Raw genomic sequence first — 19,718 nt, 5'->3', positions numbered from 1 at the left:
GTCTGCTGCTCTTCTTCTCCTTCTTGCGTGTCTGTCCGGGATGGCCGTTCTCATGATTGGACCGGGTTTTGTGCTGCAGAGCTTGCTGAGCTTAGCGCGAGTCAATTTTCCATCCTGCTATTCGCCCGTTAAGACCTGTCAGGCCGGGCTTAGCTCCGCTCTTTATTGCATTCGGTTTGATTTAACAGGATTTGGGAGTGCTTCGGTGGGGAAGTTAGGGGCGGGGGGGTTCGGGGGGCGGGGGTGGAAGTGGGAGCATGTAACGTTCATCCCCTGGCGAAGTTTCCCTTATCATTACAGAAGATAATGTCATTAAAACCGGAGATTGAATTAGAGGGATGCTTTGCTAGGCCTCTTTTAGGCTTGCATCTTCACTCATGCTCTGGACCAGGCTGCTGCAGTGTGTGTGGGGGGGGGGGGGGGGGGGGGGGGCTCCTTCTAACTGGATGTGTCTTAGCACCTCCAGACCAAAGGCAGGGGTGTGTGGGGGGTCTAAACGGGGCTCCATTTAGATTTGTTTTCCCATGGCTTGTGTCATTTATGTTGTTCTCCAAAAAAATAAGTAAATACATAATTAAATTTCACTTTCTTTTCTGGCTTCTATAAGCAAAATTCTAAGAAATCTGTCCTCCATGAAGTTTCATACACACAGTTCGTATAGGGTTATGATCACATACATCGTTTGTGAGAAATCTGAACAATGAATTTGCCTCTGTTTGTGCTGAAAAGGTCAAATGGACATTTCGCCATTTTGCATTATGTTTGGTGAAACACAGAAGGTGATTAATAAGATAACTGCAGATGAAAGGCCTGTATGATTTCTAATCAGATGTTACTCATGGTGATGTATGAGTATTTTCATATCATTTCTGGTTTGTAGGGTTTTTTTTCCAGAGATAAAATGTTGAATGTTTTGTCAAAATACCAGTGCAGCTATGCTACTTGAGGAGATTTGGTATAAATTTGAAGAGATCTAAATTGAAGAGATGTCTTATCTTCAAATCATCTGCAGTAAATTGAAATCTTTCTTTTCCATAAATTATATGTATTTACCCGTTACTGTTATGTTTCCCTCGGTGCATGGTATATTGTCCACACCCTCAATATTGCAGCTGCTGATTTTTATCCAACATTTCCTGAATTACCGACACATTATACAGTGAAGTGCTCACAAGAGGAATTCCATTGGTCTTGCTGTTTCCTTGTAGGAGTGTTCTGTAAGTATCACTGTAAACGGTCAGTGTTCCGAATTGCACCTGAACCGGCTGTGATCAAACTTTATTGCAGGTGATGTAAGCCCTTTAAATATCTGCAGTATCCCAGGGCTATAGCCCTGCAGGTTTTTCAGATACATGCTCTGGAGCAGCAGGAGAGGTAAGTGCTGTCTGAGGAGTGATTGACCCTGGAAGGCCCCCGAGTTGCAAACACACTGCGTTTCCCTAAGTGTCGCATTCTAAAGGTGAGGGATTGTGCTAAAGACCTTACTGAAGAGCCCTGTCCAGGGCTTAATGCCTTATTAAGTTGCACTTACTCAGAAGTTTCTCTTGTGCTGAAATGGGAGGCGTGGGAGTTTGTGATCCAGGCACTCATCCTGTTTATGGATGACAATGTATCATAGGCGCCTTACTCCACTGAGCCGTTCAGTGCTGTTGAGATGCTGTTTAGAGGACTGTACTTGTAACCAGAGCTGTATGGATTCCAATACCATATGGAGTACTGCTGTTACACCCATCAGCAAGGCATGAGCAGTGATAAGAAATGACCGTTAACTAGATTAATAATGCAGTGTGATTTAGTAGCAAATTTAAACATCCAGTCAAGCAGCAGTTTTTTTTTTGTTAGATTCAAACATTGTTGTAATGGTGATGATGGTAATGATGATGATGATGATGATGACGATGATTACTGTGATGATTTTGTATTTGGAGCTACATTTCCCTCCCATCTGTGAGCACTTTAAATAAAAGATGCCTAATGCATATTTGAATCAGTAAAGTGATTCTCGTACGATCACGGGCCCCTGTTTGATGGCGTGGCTGTCCAAAAAGGCATCATATCGATCATCAAAGCTCCTCCGTTGCCTGGTTCTCTCTAAATTGCACAGCGGCCTTGGACCGAATATCCTATTTCTGGTTCTTGTACCTATTAAGGTGAACACGAGAGTACGCCGCACGTGCCTCGAATCGATTCGGGCGAAGGAACGCCGATAGCACACAAAACGCACTCCCTGCGTTTCACGGGCAACACGACGGAGGCAGGCGCTGTCACAAACGCGCCGGTCCCTGCATTATTCATGAGACCTCCACCGGAGATATCAATTTGCAATCGATATGTAATAAAAACTCATTAAAACGTTATTCGTCGCACTGTGGAAATTAGTTCCGGATGGCACATTTGTGATCTGTCAAGATGGATATCATTTTGAGCCAGCCATGCAGAAAAAAGTTATTTAAAAAAAAAAAAAGAGGGAAAGGGAGCAAGAGGGGGTGAGGACAGAGTGTGGTGTGCATTATTCACTGTATCACATGTACTGTATAACAGCACGGCTGATTTATCCAGACAGGGAGGGGGCTGGGGAAGGCTGCATCATTCTGGATTTGGGCATTCACTTGTGAACTGCACCGATCTGTACCATTGGCCAGGTGCTGTGAAAGGCTGAGGTGTGAAGGCCGATGTGCGTTACACGTGAATGAGATGCTCGTGCTGGGTTGTGTATACATGAAAAAGCACAGTGTTTGCCTGAGTAATTTTATCAGCTGTAGGAGGTTATAATAATGCTAAACTGCCTACTGACTGTGAGGTGTGACTCTATTAGTGTTTTACTGCTAACAGGGAATTGTGTATTGCCTGCAAAGAAACATTAACTCTGTGCATTATATAAAAGCATGTTCTTGTTCTATAGGGCTAGTCAGATTTTCTTGAGTTTCATGACAAAACTCTTACTCCCATATTGTATATATATGTCGTATATACTTTGCCCCTGGAATGAATTTCAAATCAGTTGAATATCATAGGCCTCTGTTATGTTGACTGCAGTGATTGTCACTATAAATTTGCATGGTCACCGCCTGCAGGGTGCTGAAGACTGTTGACATGGACTGCCTGTGATTTCAAAGAAAGAGAGGGAGTCTAGGTATTGATCTTATCCTCTTCAGGCTTTTATCTGAAAGTAGCTTAATTCCTCAACAGGGGAAAAAAAAAGACTTTCCTGATGAAAAGACCTAAAAGAAAAAAAAAAGCCACTGGTAATCTGTTTGCAAGGCAAATCTGATCGATTTCCATCGCCTTCCAGGAGATTTCTGTCACGCAGGTGTTCTGGGGCATTTTCCCCGTATTGCTCTCCACCGATTCCCCGCTGCTCTGGTGTGCTGTCACCACCATCCCGTCAGCGCAAAGGCAATAGATACGGTTATTTCAAGCCTATCTTGTTTGACTTGTGTGATTGGGCTTGGGCAGCCAACCTGTAACACTCCCCACTGATGTTAGGGTGAAGATTACCACTTAGACGACTACTGTTGTTGAGATTCTGGGTGAGGTAGGACACAGAAAAGCTTTTGAGGTCCCTCAAAAGCTTGACGTAGGTAGTGTCTCAGCAAGCGATGGTGCGTCTTGCCTTTTTTTGCCCTGTTGCAAAATGGCTATGTTGATGTCTCGCTAAGCGCCGAAGGCAGTCTGTGCTGCGGTAAACGCTGCGTGTGCCGCCAGCCCGGCGTCTTGCCCTCAGCGGGCGGTGGCGACGGCGAGACTTTGGCGTGGCGTTGGATCTTCAGAAGCGCAAGACCTAATACCCCGCTTACCCGACACTGGAAATCCCTGATAGCAGCTCTTACCGCACCCCTGCGGAGCAGAGAATCTGCCAGCCCCGTGTTTATCATGGCAGACTTTTCTCCCCGTATCCTAAACCCAGAGGGTCAAGGCAGGAATGGGGGGGGGGGGGGTGCATGGTGATTCGCCTCTGACGCCCCTGAGCAGCTCCCATCTCGCCACGGACAGTTTTTACGCCCGACTTTTTTCCTGCTGCCGCGATGTCTGAGGAAGATGGATGTCTGGGCTCGGTTGGCAGCTGATCGCTTTCAGGGCTCTATTCCTCTCTGACTGCCAAGCTCCGCAATGCCAATCAGGGAAGACAGGCTGTTTTGTTGGGGCCATAAGCACGAATGTTGATCAGCGGAGCATCTGAATGCTCGAACGCTGGAGACATGACAGTGGCTGAGGCATCATTGTCTGCTTTGGCTGGATCGGGTTTCAGTCAGGCCGCAGGAGCATAGCTCCAAGCTAGCGGCCGCTCACAGTAACCTTTCTGGTTTTGCTTGTACACAAATCTGCTGTCAGATTTGTCAAGCAGCTGTCAAACCAAAAAAAGTGCAATATTGTGTATCTTGTGAAGCGAATCTTTAGCCAACCTTGTGTGTGTGTGTGTGTGTGTGTGTGTGCACGCACATGTGCGCACCACTTAATTGACATTTTTAAATAAAACTGATCAGGTTTAATAACCGAGTTATGTATTGTAAGGATGCGTGCACAGAAGGGGCAGGAATTTCTACAGGCACTTTGGTGACCCCACCCCGCGGTGACTTCCCCAAAGAGAGAAGGTCCTGGTTACACTATTTATACTTTGTTTTACTTTGTGCTTGGATGTAATACTGGAATATGTATTATGAAGAAACTCCTCAGCTTGCTTACTTACCACATAGGAGGGTTCAAGCTCAGATGGCGGTATCAACAAAGATATTGTATGTTCTGAAGTTAGAAACCAATCTGTAGTTTATTTACATAAATAATTAATTTATAATGATTCCTTTTATAATTTATAGTGATGAAATAAGTAACAAGAGAAACTTATACAACAACATTAGATACAAAGGTGGAATAAAATTAGTATTACAATTGAATCTCAGATCCCACAGTGACAAGGTTAACTCGATATCACAATGGGTGAATTAGGTCAAGCATGTCAGGCAATGACAGGCTGACTTGTAAACTGCTTGAACTGGAACAAAACACCCTCTCCGTAGAGACCGAGCCGGATAATATAAGATGTGCAGACATTTGTCCACTGTAAACATTTTTTTTTTCTTTCAAGGCCAAAAACTTGTAATAGATGTAATAGAAAAGATTATGGCACCTATGCAAGAAAAAGTTTCATTTAATTTAATTTTTTTTGAATGGTTCTGATACAGATTAAATAGGTCATGCAGTTCATGAACAATGAATAAGCCTGCAAAAGTAACTCAGAAATAAGGAAGGGGTAAAGAGGTGCAGAAAAAGGAACCTAAATGTGCTCAGTCTGCTAATAATTGTATTCTCCCCTGGGTTTTTCATCCTCATGATTATATAAGCACAGGAGTACTGAGGAGTTAAAAAAGGGGAAAAAAAGACAGATGATTTTATGCAACTGTCCCATTTGTGAGGAGTGAAAAGCTTTTGGCTTCTTTCAAACCTGAGAGCTTTTGACTTTTTTACTTGGTCATACTTGAGTAACACCACACGCTGATGTCTCCTTAATGGTGAAGCCTGCTGGTTCTACTGGGGTCTGTCTCAGACAGACTGGGTAATGCGTTTGGTAATGTGTTTGCCTCTTTTATGTGCGCTGATCCTTGCTTTCCGCCCAGCTTCAGGTCTAACCATTTTTTTTCCTTTCTTCATTTTTCTGCTTCTGTTGACAGCAGCAGTGATTTGTTGCCAAGCTAAAGTTTTGGCTCCAGCTGACATCCCGCTGTTCACACTACCAAACAAAATATGACGCCTCAACAACACCTTGGGTTAATATAAGCTGTGTTTCAGGTTTGGACACGCTTCTCTTTTTGCTTTTTCCCCCATTGTATTCAGCAGTGAACTTATCCCTTTAACATGTGGATCTTTTACAGACAGCCTTCCCAAATGTGGGTGATTTGAGGGCATGTATATTTGTCGCAACCCATATATATATGCTTTTCCAATTCAAGATCAGGTAGGTTTCAGATCTGTGGTGCATCCTTTCTTGATGAATCAGAAGTGGGATCTGCATGCATATTTTTCTGAAGAGCAAACGCAAGCGCATATGTGGGACTGTTTAATAAATCGTTACCCGGCAGGGAAGATGCCGTGATCTTGAATGCGGCTCGCTCAGGTTGAGGCTCGGTCACTGCACTGTGGCTTTGCTGGGCCTTGCCTGGTCCCTTGATGCGGCAATCTCGACTTTCATCGACTCATTTCTGCTAACAGGGGTTCTTCGTTTGCGCTTCCCCCTGTTTTTTCCCCAAATTTCTCCGGCTGGGGATCAATAAAGTGTTATCTTATCTTAAATGAGGCCTATGGTATGTTTGCGAACTTAACATGGAAGACATTTTTCTCCTCTGTTCATATAAATGATCTAACACATTTCTGTAACATTAACATTTCTGTAGGAAACTATTGTGTTAATGCAGACTGCGCCTTGATCCACGGCAGATGCGCAATGTGATCTCCTGCTGGCATGTATTTTTGCATATATGCAATATATGTATATTTTATATATGAAATGTAAATAATATATATGGTAGATTAAAGATGAGCACAAAGAAGGGAGCAGTAGATGCAACTGTAGCATTAATTTGAAAGATATTCTTATGGCAAGAGCTTCCCTTTAATTGAATCCCAAGCAAAGACAGGACCAAGTGCTTCTGACTTGACCTTTGACCTCACAGCAGCATGTCAGCATGTTGCCAGTATGCGTGTGCATTACTTTTGACACGTGTCACTGGCTGTCAGTCATGGTTTTAACGCATGTGAATGGTCAGCGCCTGCAGATGTGCGTGCATTTGCGTTCCTGCCCTCAGCATACCACCATTAGCCACTTCCCAGTTACAGCGGGAGTCGATTAACCTTCTGTCTGTAATCACTGCAGGGGTTCCCTGGCTTTTTGGTACTCGGTGTCTCTGGTTCTAAGAGGTGTGACATTAACCATGATAGAGTCCATGTTTGCAATGGACTTGCACATGGGCAGCGGTGTGGTGTAGTGGTAAGGAGCAGGGCTTCTAACCCAAAAGGTTGCTGGTTCAGTTACCCAGTGCTGCACTACTACGGTACTGTTGTGCAAGGAACTTAACCCACAATTACCTCAGTAGTTATCTAGCTCTGTAAAAGGGTGAAATTGTGACCTGTGTAAGTCGCTTTTGGGTGTAAGTGCACCTGCTAAATGACAACGTGACGTACGCACTGAAAACCACCAGTCTGCAATTGATTGATTCATGTTGCAAATACATGAGTGGCAAGAACAACTTTTTAAGATTGGTCTATATATTTAAAATATAGACACACACAGTTTGCTCTCAGCTTGAGACCTTACCCTTTGTCATGTAATTTTATATATATATGGTGGAGTGGAGGAAAGTTTTTTTTTTTTTTTTTTTTTTTTTTTTTTTTTTTTTTTTTTTAAACAAGGCATCAGGGGGTGAAGAGTGTCCTCAGGGGCTGCGCAGCTGCATGCCAGCGAGTCTTTTTTGGGGGGGGGGGGATTCTTGACAAGCGTCAGGGGCCGTGGAAGCAGATTTGGTGAGACTGGATTCACGCAACAGCTTAACATTTCAAGTGCTGCCACGCTAGATTTGTATCCCTTCTGTCCCCCTGGGTAGGGAACGGATCTAATGTGAGGTATGGCAGCGGGTACGAGGCTGAGAAGTCACAACGACCCCAGGTGCCTGCTTTCCAGGAAGCGGTCGGAGAATGAGAGGCTGAAGAGAGAGGAAGGGGGGGAGGTGGCCTTTCAGAGTTCACGTGGTCTGTATTATACTGCATAGGAAGAAGAAAAAAAAAATCCCTCAGTCAAACCCTGACTGTAGATCGCCTTACTGTGACCAGTTCTCCCGCAGGGCAGCTTTCAGAGCCTATTATAGGCTGGGGTGTATGAAAGCGTTTGGTGTGGGTGTCCGCGCGCAGCCAGGCCGAGAGGGGCTTTCCTGATTCCTCTGACCGCTTTTCGTTCCCCTCTCTGCTGACACTGAAAGCACATGTCCCCTCGCATTCTGCTCGTGGTCAGTCGGGTGGCCGCTTCTGCCCTGGCCCTGAGGAGGTTACCGATGGCTGGAGGGAGAGTGGGGCCGACGGGCAAGCTCAGAGCGGCCGAACCGAGCGGTCTCTCACAGGCCCATCACGCACGCTGGTGACACATTGGGGGAGGGTGGGGGTGGGGGAAGGAAACGAAGTGAGCAGGTTGCCCTGTAAGTGGCAGCGTGCGCACAATGGGAGGCACTGGTTTTGCATTATCTGGCGTTTTGATTGCTTTTCACGCTTGGGCGGCTAGCTGGAGCAGTCATTCATGATTAAAGGTCCGGCTTCCTTTTCATGTGGGGGCGGCCCATTGAGCCCCCCCCCCCCCCCGAGCTGGACTTGTGTGTGTAAACCTTGGCAGCGTCTTGGATCGTGCGTAGGCCGTGGGCGCAGAAACGCCGCCTGCCTCCACAGTAGGCCTCGGCCCCGTGAAGCTGAATCTATTGTGCTGAGCCTGACTGCAGCCTTCGCCACAGGGAGAAACAGAAAGGACATTCCGTGCAGGCTCGGGGTTTTGAGCTGGATTGCTGTTCGCGTGCCTGCGGACCTTATCTCGCTGCTGTTCCCTCTCTGGGCGTTGGGGTTATTTTCTGCACCCCCTCAACCCCAAATTAAGAGGACTACCCTAAAGGCTGCTGCCGCTCTGCATTCTGGCACTCCTGTACTGGAGGCAATCTGATTAATTGTAGAGCTCTCAGTCTTTCTCTTTCTCTCTCTCTCTCTCTCTCTCTCTCTCTCTCTCTCTCTCTCTCTCTCTCTCACACACTCTTTCTCTCTCTCTCTCTCTCTCTCTCTCTCTCGCTCTCTCTCAGACACACACACACACAGTCACACACTGCCTTTTGATGATGGAATGGAGTCACCCTTTAACAAATCTCTCCCCCCCCCACCCCCCCACCCGTACCTCTGCTCCGCAGTCTTGAATTAATTGTGCCACCCACCGCGCCTGCTGATTGGGAGAAGGAGAAGGAAGCCCTTAAACTACACATTCCTATGCGAGGACGGTCGTGCCTCCGTTTGATGCATCGCGCCGGGCCCGCCCGGATTAGCATGAGTGATTCGCCTGCCCGCTAATTTAGCGGCGCGCATTTGTTCTGGCTTCGCGGGCCGCCGCGACACTTTTATTGAATCGTATCTGGAACGGGCGCGACGGAACGTTACGCCGTTGTCGCCGTAACGTTGGTTTTGTCGCGTCTGTGCAGATGTGCCAGCGCTTTGTCGTGGCAGTGTTTTAATCTTCCCCCAGCTTAAATTCCTCAGCGCTCCATTAGAGAGAGAGTGACGGCGAGCGAGAGAGTGGGGAGAAAGAGTTAGAAATGTACGAACGGACGCAGAGTACACAGAAAGGGGAACAATAAAGGAATTTTCAAAAAGCCGTAGACTCCAAGTTGAGAAGGAATCGAAAAAAAGCTTCTTCGTGTGGTCGGCCCTTCGTTGTTTTTGACGTTATCAGGTTGTATTTCTGAATTTTTTTTTTTTTTCGCTAATGCTGAAGATGACAAGCAGTGCCGTTATTCAGCGTGGCCTAAAAGTGCAGTGCCGATGAGGCAACACTGGCCAGAATGTTCCCATTCCTGATTAGCATGTCATTTTGTAGCATAAAAGAACACGAATGCAGAATTACTACTAAAATCTGTACCTCGCTGTACCTGGTATTGAGCAGATGTGCTGTATGGTTGATACTGTATTGCAGAGAGAGCAGAATGAACTACCAAACATATTTAAATATGACACATTGTTGATTGAAGATTTTTAGGATTGGGATTTTGCAACAACACTGTATGAAAGTGATCAGAAATTATAAGAAAGGATTAATCGTTATTTTGCTTAGATACTCATGTCTGAGTATCAAATCACCATTCCTGTACATAGCACATTGAGGTTTTAATATCAGAGTCAAAGCTTCTATTAACTCCCTTTGACCACAACATTGTTCTGTGGTACAGTCACTTGAGCTTTGTTACCAGTGTCTCAGTATATACTGTATAGTCAAAAAAATCATTTACATACTCATATTTACTGGACGGAGTGCGGAAATCAATTCCTTTTGTGTTTGTATGCCATGCATGTTCGCAAAGCCATGGATATACGTTTTCATAAATCACTCCATATGCTGGTCTAGAGAGGAGGCAGTTCCATGCGTAGATTTGTCTCTGTCCTCCAGAAGAGACCACATTTACATGTATGCATAGGCATTATCATTGATTCATTTCCCAATGCTGAGTGGTGCAGGCAGGTGGTCCACAGCAGAGAGGCACATTTAAAGTCAGATTCATTACCTGATTAGTTCATTTTGGTCTTTTTTTATAAGTTTGCCTGTATGTGTGTGGAGCTGTGTGTGTTCCTGTGAGTGTTCATGCGTGTGTGTGTGTCATGTCATTCTGTGTGTGCAGTGCTGTGTGTGTATGTGTGTGTGTGTATGTGTAGGGTTTATGCATGCGCGTGCGTTTGTGTGTGTGTGTGTGTGTGTGGTGATGTTGTTTGGGTGTATCTGTGTGTCTGTGTTTGTGTGTGTGTGTGTGTGTGTGTGTGTGTGTGTGTGTGTGTGTGTGTGGTGATGTTGTTTGGGTGTATCTGTGTGTGTGTGTGTGTGGTGTTGTTTGGGTGTGTCTGTGTGTGTCTGTGTACGTGCATGCTGTGGTTTCTGTGTGTGTGCGTGTGTGTGTGTGTGTGTGTGGTGTTGTTTGGGTGTGTCTGTGTGTGTCTGTGTACGTGCATGCTGTGGTTTCTGTGTGTGTGTGTATCCATGTGTCTTTTGAATGTGAGGTTTCTGAGGCGTTATTCCTCTGGTTTGAAGCCGGAAAGTTCTCTCATGTCACGCTCCTGACAGTGCGCGCACGAGCGAGAGAGAGAAGCGGCGAGAGAGAGGGAGAGAGAGAGAGAGATGGTGTGAAAAATTAAAAGTGAGTGAATGGGAAGGTGAAGGGAGAGCCTTCTGCTGCCTTTCAGTGGAGCTGTGAGAGAAGAGTGAGTTTGACAGCCGGGGTTCAGGGCCTACTTCAAAAAGACAAATCTGGAACCTGTGTGTGTGCGGCAGGCCTTCAAATGAGGGCCAAACACCGTGATTCTGCATGCAACAAGTCCACCACGCAACTGCACACCCCTCTGTCTCGGAGGTGGCCATTAGCACAGCCCAGAAAGTCATCAATAAAGCCCCACTTGATAGATTTAGTTCCCCTTCTTACTCCCTACCCCTCCCCAAAATGTATTAATTAATAAATGTAGATATGAAAACTAAAAAAGTAAAGGTGTTACCGTGTGACTCAAATGTAAGCACGGCTGCATGTATGTACTGCATGTATGAACAGGGGCGTATTTTCTTGAGTATTGTCTTCATCAGTTCTTGTATGTTTGCAAACAAGACATCTGCTTCTACTGTACTGATTTGGCAAATATTGTCAGATCAACCAAAGATAATACAGTATGTTCGTGCAAGACTCAGCACAATATGAGAAGGCAAGAGGGGTGAAATGACTCCAGGAGAGTTGGAGAGCCAGCATGAATCATTACCAGTTTTTCCTCTAAAGCTGCTGGATTGTTAGTCGTCCTCTCTCCTCCCTCTAACCACATTAACTAATAGAAGTTAGAGACAACATTATTTTGAGCGTGTTCCAGTGAAAGACAATTTTCACAGTCTCCTGGCAAAAAAAAAAAAAAAAGAATATTTTTAAAGACAATGGATTTTAATGATTTTTTTAATATGAATCACCAGTGTTCTAATTTGGAGTTTTTCAGCTGGTCTGATGCCAGTGCTTTGGTTGCCCCAGGCAACTGTGCCCCCGTTAAACTGGAGCGTTGGGAACGGAGGAGAAGAGTGGAGGGCATAGAGGCAGGCCTCGCTTCACAGCTGCGCTGGTCAACTGTATCATTACTTATCCAAATTTAATGATTCCCCTTTGGAGAGGCTATGCCTCTTCTTTCTGCTGGGATAATGCTTTGCAGTACATTTTTGTACTAAAGATGCTCTGTACTAAAAAGAGAGAAATTGAATCACTGGATATGTGTAGCTGCTTAGCATGGTTTAGAGTTAAATATGTGTTGTTGAGTTATATTACTCGATCCTGCAATGGAATGAAAAGGTCAACATCTAACTGCATAAACATCTGTTCATCTTTTTCACTCATTCATCCATGCATCCCATGTTTTCCCATAAGTTTCATAAATTATATAATTTATTTATTTTTTTTTTTAAACAAGAGCACAGATGGATGTCCCAGTTATTGTTTGCATATGCTGATATGATGTTCCACAGTTAAATGCACAATCAGGTTCTGGTTCGTCAGACCGGGGCCAGTGATGCTCCTCAGCCGTTTGTTTCTGTTAAGGCCTTCAAAAGGAGCCATTCCCGCCTCTCTCCTGCATCACCACTCCCTTCAAAATTAGCCATTGTGTCTTTACACCTGCAACAGCAAAAAAGGATTAAAGACATATTTCCCAGTGAGGCCAGCCTTTTGGGGCACACGGCACTGTAAGTTCCTATTAGTCACACAGTGCGATTCACAATGGAAGCTGTTTGATGTAGAAAGCACTGTAGGTTAAAAAATAAATAAAAAAACAGATCAGCGCACCATAATGGCTCTGTGCAGATGCGATGGCGTGTTTCCACCGCAGTGTTCTGGGACATAAATCCAAGGTCTCGCACTGCGCTGATAACTGCACAGCTTTAAAGGGCTACGGCTCTGTGGTCCTGTAAGGGAATGAGTCTGTGCTCTCCCGATCCTAGCACAAATCAAAGCTGGGGGGGGTGAGTAATCGGTCTCCCTTTTGAAAGGCCGGACTGCTCCTGATATAGGCTTACCACCAAGGCAATGCGTGTCGACCCCATACAGTACCAGCCAAAAGAGTTTTTTTCCAAAATTTTTTTGGAAAGATATCCATACGTAGGCATCAACATCACTGTTTATATTTGTCTAAGAAACAAATTTCAGGCAACTTAAATCTTCGAATCTTAAGATCGAGTGCATGTTTCCTGTTATCATAATCAGATGTGTCCAGGTTTTTGACTGGTTCTGTTCTTCACGAGGTTTTGGGGGGGGGGGGGGGAGGCGTTGGGGGGGGGGGGGGGGGTCTGCCATGTGAGAGTGGCAAGCCGTCACAGGGCTGAAAGGAGTGCAGGCGATGAACAGTAGAGCCGGGTCAGGCCTGGCCTGGCCTTCCCCTCTCAGGACTCCTCTTATTCACTGAGGCAGGCTGTTCAAACCTCTTAGCGCCAGTCCGAGATGAATCGGTTTAATTGGATGGTCCGGTTAGCTTAATGCTGACACTCACCAAGTGTGACCTTTAGGGAAAAATAGCCCCTTTGCATTCCCCTTAATATATTCAGTGTGACGGTGCATTTTCTTTCTTTTTTTGGGGGGGTGTTATTTTTTTTTTTTATGTGCCGCTCTCATAATCGCTGTGGACAGTCTCGCAGCAGTCGTACTTGTATGTGCTATCAGCACTGCGTTGGGGAGACAGCTCGAGCTGGTCTCACTCTTATGTCAGAGTGAGGGAGGCTCTCTCGGGGACTGCCGTGATCTCGAACCGCAGCGACGGTGGGTGGAACAGCAGGAGCTGGTACTCTGGGGTGCGAGGGACTGCTGCGGCAGGTGGCTGTGGGGCAGGGGTGTGGCGGCCGGAGCACGCTGACGGTCTCAGGCTCTCCGAGGGGAGACCTGAAGTCAGAAGTGAGATCAGCAGAGAGGTCTGCCGAGTGTCCTGCTCTGGCTTTGCACTCTAGCAGCCTCTCTCGCGTGGAGGATGTTAACCCAAACCCAGGTTTTCTGTTACTTCTCAATGTCTGTCTATCCAGGTAATGCTTAAGGAGCAAAAAGTACACATTTTGATTGGAAAAAAGATTTTTTTTTTCTTCATTTTAGGCTGCACAAACTAAAACCCAAATGAATCCCAAGCCTATCAGCATTCCTCGTTAGGAGCCCGTTTTCTTTTTAGACACGCAGTTGACAGTGGTGAGTATGGGAGAGGGCTGGAGTCTGTGCACTGTGCAGAACGTTGCCCCCAAGCTAACAGCGCTTTTCTTATAGCCTTTCTGCAGCAAATCTTCATAGGGTCCAGGCCCACAGGAAATTTCGGCTGTTAAAAGAGAGACAGGAAAAAACACTTCTGATCGATAAAGCCAAATTTCCCTTACTTGTACTTGTTTCTTTCTGCTGCTGGAATGCTCGTCTTCAGTCCTGTGCTGCCGGGGGAAGTAAACTAAGACTAAATTCACAAAGACGAGATGACGTCAACTGTTTTTAGCGAATTCTGTTTGAAGTGGTGAGCTCGAAAGCAACCAAACACTTATTAATAATTGAAGTGGGCAAACTTAAAACTGAAGTTGTGTTTGCATCCCTGCTTTGTTTTGCAGGTAGCAATGAGGGCCGTTTTAAAGAAGACCGGCACAGGGTGCCCCCCGGAGCATTGTGTGGGTAACAGCAGTGTGGCATAGTGGGCACTGAACCCATGACCAAATGGTTGCAGGTTGGGACACTGGCATTCTACCCTTGAGCAAGGTACTGGATCCATATTGCCTCGTTTAATGTCCATCTGTGAATGTGAAAGGTCTGAAAATGTCCAATGCGCCATAGGCAGGAACACAGCACTTGATAAGTAAATGGTAGTGTTTTATACCATATAACCAAAGTAGATTGCACCATTATATGGGGGTGGCAGTGTAGCATAGTGGTAGGGAGAAGGACTCATAACCAAAAGGTTGCTGGTTTGATTCCCCACTGTGGCACTGCTGCTGTACCTTTGAGCAAGGTACTTAACCCAGAATTGCCTAAGTAAATATCCACCTGTATAAATGAATAAACATGTAAAAACTGTAATCTGTGTAAGTCACTCATATAATACAACACGGCTGGTTGCATTCCCCCCTCCCACCAAGTTTCGTGATGGACATTGATGTACGTAAGTTTGAGTCCAGCCACTTGTAAATTGGGGAGAAAACAGAAGAGAAGCCTAGATGGGTTTATGTGCTGTAGCTGCTGCTATCGAACCTGATGTCCATCACTCCTCAGAACTGCCAGGGCAAAGAGGAATCGAGTTGTTTCTGTCACTCTCCGGGCCCAGCTCTCTGTGATGAAGGTCAGGGCCCAACGACTGGATGCCATTGCTCGTGGCTTTAGGTGTACACACAGGGTTTTACTTTCATTGACTGACCTCTGATTGGGTGTGAGAGATGCTGGAAATTTCATGACATTGTCCATTTGCATATTTGATGTTGCCTTTTCCCCCTTTTTCTCCAGGGTGACTTACACAGCTCCTGTTTTACATACTGTCCATTTATCCATGGAGTGAAGAGTCAGGTTAATTACCTTGCTCAAGGCACAGCGCTGCCCCTTGTAGGATTTGAACCAGCAACCTTACATTTAACATGTGTCGATATGTGTTTAGTTACCGCTAATTCTCGTACGTTATAAAGACTAATCCAGTCGGGGGTTGCAGGGGGATGTGGGGGTGTGTGGGGGTGTGAGGCAGTGTGAGGTGGTGTGTGGGGGGTGCAGTTGAGTTCCACCATTTGATATGGGAGGGGGCCAACGTTCTCTTCTTCAGCTGTCCTGCGTTGGGGAGTTGACTGAAGTTATTCAGATATTCATTCATTGATCCCCGCCATGCTTTCACTCCAAGGCAAAAGCTTAAGCTGGCCTCTGGCTATTTCATTCAGTTTAAATGTGCAGTTTTTTAATTGGCTAGCAGCCCCATCTCTCTCAGTGATAAGCCTCTGGATAAAAAAAATAACATCTCACACGTGTTCGTTCTTTGTGTTTAAAAAAAAAAACTGTTTTGAGGTGCTTAATTCGGACGGGGAGCTTGAAATGTAGGTGATGCAGGGGTGTTTTGCTGGCTGAGTTTTTAATTTAAAAAACGGTGCCGCTCTTAATAAAGAGAGCGTCGCACAGAAGTGTGAGTGACCTTCTCCACACCGCGTTCTCTCAGCAGGGTACTGCCCGTGTAAGTGGTTTTGCTTGATGAGCCATTTAAAAAGGAAAGGGGGTAAAAAAAAAAAACAGAAAGGTACTGATTCCTTTCTCCCCCTTCTTTCAGAGATTTCCCCCCCGGGACTCTCGATGTGGAATAAAAAAAAAAGAAGGCAGAAGTCATTGCTTTTGAGCTAATAGGCTGGAGTGTGCAGTATGAGGTGTGAGAGAGGGGAAGCGTGATAGGTGTGAGGACGTGTGAGGGCGATTTGGAGGGGGCTGTTTGGATGAAGCTGGGGAGGGGGGATGGAGAATTTAACAATGCCTCTTCACCTTACTCTCTTCTTTCTTGTTTTGAGTCCGACCTTGAGTTCTTTTTTCCGTCCCCCCCAATCCCCCCCCCCGTTTTCTTCTCTCACTTTCACTTCCAGAGGAAACCTTTTGAATTCTCCGGGGAGACGGGTGGAGCGTACCTGTCAGTCCCCTGTCCTTACCTTCAGAGTATCCCCATGAATAATGAATGCAATGTTTCTCTTCTTTTCTCCCGCTCCCAGCCCAGGGGGAAAGATTCTTTTATATCAGTCCTCCCCTTCGCCTCCATTTCAAACAGATCCCTCCTTTCAAATCAGTGTTACCTTTGGGTTATTCATATAGTGTGCGGCCGCACACGATCCATATCGTATTTGCTATTCCTTTGTTCTCCTGGGTTTCCCTCAAAACTTGGCCGCGCCAACAGAGAAACTTTTGGACGCGCCGTCTGCGCGAATCTCGTTTCCCGCTTGAATCCAGCCAAAAGCGCGACAGCTTTTGATCTGGCCTTTTTTCGATCACACATATTTACAGATTAACCTGAAGCTCCGAGAGCGCTTTCATAACTGGAGGGACGAAACACGAAGAAAAAAAAAAAAACAGAATGAAGTTAAGTCTTTGCAGGTTGACATTTAGAAGGATTACAAGGATCGTGTCGATTTTATAATGTCACGGAGGGTCACATAATCTGTATTTGAAGTGCGCTACCTGTTCTGAAGTCAAAGCCAAACGGAGGCTAATTGGTATCTTAGCTGACCCTTTTGAGGATGCTCTGAACCCAGTTCAGCCTTATTGAGTGAGAGATTTCGCGCGGGGGGGGGGGGAATCATTGATCAAAACGTACACGTGTGGCCCTGCAGACATCCGTCCAGCGTGCTCATGTAGCCAGAGCCGCGTGGAGATGACAGGGGTTTTAACGTACGGCTTGCAGTCTCGCTCGGCTTACCTTGTTTTTGTGATAACTCTCACGGGGAGGGGGGACGAGTGGCACGGTTTCCGCACCGATGGGCGATTTTCGCTGGGTTCGGGAAAGACCGTCGCATGCCGTTACAGCCAGTGGGTGCCCGCTGTCGCCACACACCTCTCCCCCATCCGCACCGTTGCCCAGATCGGTGTGAGTCCTGTCACGTCGTTTGGGGATTCCTGCCCTGCCAGAGGTGGGAACCCAACCACAGCCTTCAAGATCAACTCAGGGACCCGAAATTACACGGGCTGCTGTGTGTGACTCTGCTTATGGGAACGCAAGGCGGCAGTCACGGCTATCTTAATTCAATCACTGCGGGCAAGCTTTAGTTTGGGAGCCATGTAAGGAGACTGGGAACCGGAAGCTACAGCAGAAAAGGGTTTGAGGAGGAGGAGGGAGGACAATGATTCCACTGTTGTTGACTGATAGTAATGCAATTAGTAGAGCTAGAAACACTTGACCATTAAATTTCTTGATTTATACATCTGTCATGTTATTTCAGTTAAACCAATCTACCAAAGAAAGTAATCTGCAGTTTATGTTTTTATCAGACTCAAGTGAGAAAGGTAGGCGAAGAAAGGAGAGGAAACAGCTGTCTACTGTTTGTCCCGAACGAGTACCCTCTCACAGTGCAGCGACGTCCTCTTATACAAAACACAGTCATTGTTTTCACCCAGCAGGGTTTAGATGGCACAGGTACTTATTTGCTGTGCCAACTTTGATCCCCCCCCCCACCCCCCCTCCACCCCCACCCGCAGCCCCCCCCCCCCCCCCCCCCACCACCATCTTTAACAGACCAGCAGCTTCCTGGCTGTTTATTTGCAGCTCCTAATCCTTACCACCTCTTTTCCTCCGTTTTCTTTCTTCCAGAGTGACTTCTTTGTTGTGGGGTGGAGAACTGGTTTCTGTATTCTGTGTACTGTTGAACCCTCAACCCCATTTCTAATTAAACAAATAACTTTCCAATTACCGGAAAGCGTTAACGAGCATCCACGGGGATCGCGGGGATTGTTTGAAGCCCAGCCATCTCCAGCAGCCCGACTGTTGTTTGTGTGACTCGAGAGGGGGGCGGGGGAGGGGGGTGGGGCGGGTGGAAGAACAGGCTCGCGTGCTTGATCACGCATCTAATTAGATTTTATTCTACGTTCGCAGGTTTCCTCGCGTTAATAATCAACGCGGCTCTCGAAGTAATTTCAGCACGAGGCGAGACCCGAGTCAGATGTCGCAAGAGGGGGGCATGAATATTCATGAGTGCTGGGGAGCTGAAGCGGCTCTCGAAAGTGACGGGGAGAGGTGCATTATGGGTGGGTGCGTTGTGAACGGCGGTGTGTGAATAACAGATCGGGTACGACCCTCGATCTGGCGTGGATGCACACCTGTATGGGGGCAGGGACGGAGGTGCGAATTTCTCTCGCTGCCGTGGCAACATCAGGGCATCGCCAGCGAGAGGCGCCCGGAAGTGTTTCTCGGAGTCTCCTGTGGCCGCCCAGGGTCGTTTTCAGCAAGCGGCACTGTGATGGCTGAAGATGACCCGACACGGAGAGAGAGCGCCATTGATTATGACGCTGTCCGAGCTCTCTGGGGGTGCAGCCGTCAGCCCCTGTGTTTGACAGGGAAATAGACTGAGGGAGTCCATTACAGCCCCCTGTCCGCTGCGCGGAGAGCTTTCGGCCCGGAGTAATAGGAGGAAATGAATCGCCGGGACTGACGCAGGGGAAGAGCTCTCTCCATGACCCCCTGACGTCCTTCAGCCCCGAACGGCGGCCGGGGTTAAATCACCGCACGACGGGGTGTTTATCAGCGGGGTCTGGGGTCCGTACTCGCACTCCCGGGGAAAGTCAGCGTGATTTATGATCTTTTCGCCTTCCTGTCCTCACAGTCGGACTCTCTTTCTCTAGCCCATAAATGGGCATGTTGATTGTCACAGTACAAAGGGCTTCACTTTGGAAATGAACATGTAATCAGAGGGTTGCTGGTTCAAATCTCAAATGGCACAGCATGATTTGCTTTAGCAATTATCCAACTGTATACATGGATAATATGCCAAAAAAAAATAAAAACAAACACAGGTTAAAACAGGCTATCCTTTGCGCTGTCAACACTTAGTAAGACAATACAGGAAAGTTAGAAAGTTAAGCCACATTAATGTCAAGCTAATACTTATGCTACTAATAATAACTTTATAGTAATAATAATAAAGATTAAAGATGATGATGATGATAATGCTGCTGTTGTTTTCATCATACGCCATGTGGTTGCGTAATGTAATTTTGTTCGCTAAGGGGGTGTGTGATGGCAGATCTGAGCTGATACCATTGCTGACCGTGCAGGCCACAGATGAGATCTCTCCCTAGCCGGCTCTGACGCTGTTCACTGTTCACTGCAGCTCTGAGGAGATCCGCTCTGCCCCCATGCATCCGCACAGAAGCCCATAATCTGCTTTATCGCTCGGCGCTGGAGAAACACATGCAACAACAAAGAGTCGCAGAAGAATGGCAATCTGATCTTGTTGGCTGCTGTGTCCCATTATCTGC

At 46.5% G+C, this 19,718-nt stretch overlaps 1 protein-coding gene and 1 non-coding gene across 7 annotated transcripts in view; both read left to right on the top strand.

Annotated features, from left to right (window-relative positions):
* Nucleotides 1-19,718, top strand: part of adgrb2 (adhesion G protein-coupled receptor B2) — a 249,326-nt gene that overhangs the window by 17,883 nt on the left and 211,725 nt on the right. The window lies entirely within an intron of this gene.
* LOC118769323 lies at nt 6,060-6,230 on the top strand. Its single transcript, XR_005004493.1, has one exon. It is a non-coding gene; the product is annotated as a U1 spliceosomal RNA (small nuclear RNA).

The sequence above is a fragment of the Megalops cyprinoides genome, chromosome 21 (assembly GCF_013368585.1).
Source record: "Megalops cyprinoides isolate fMegCyp1 chromosome 21, fMegCyp1.pri, whole genome shotgun sequence".
NCBI lineage: Eukaryota > Metazoa > Chordata > Actinopteri > Elopiformes > Megalopidae > Megalops > Megalops cyprinoides.
Note: the sequence above shows the minus strand (reverse complement) of the source record. Positions and strands in the feature narration are given on the sequence as shown.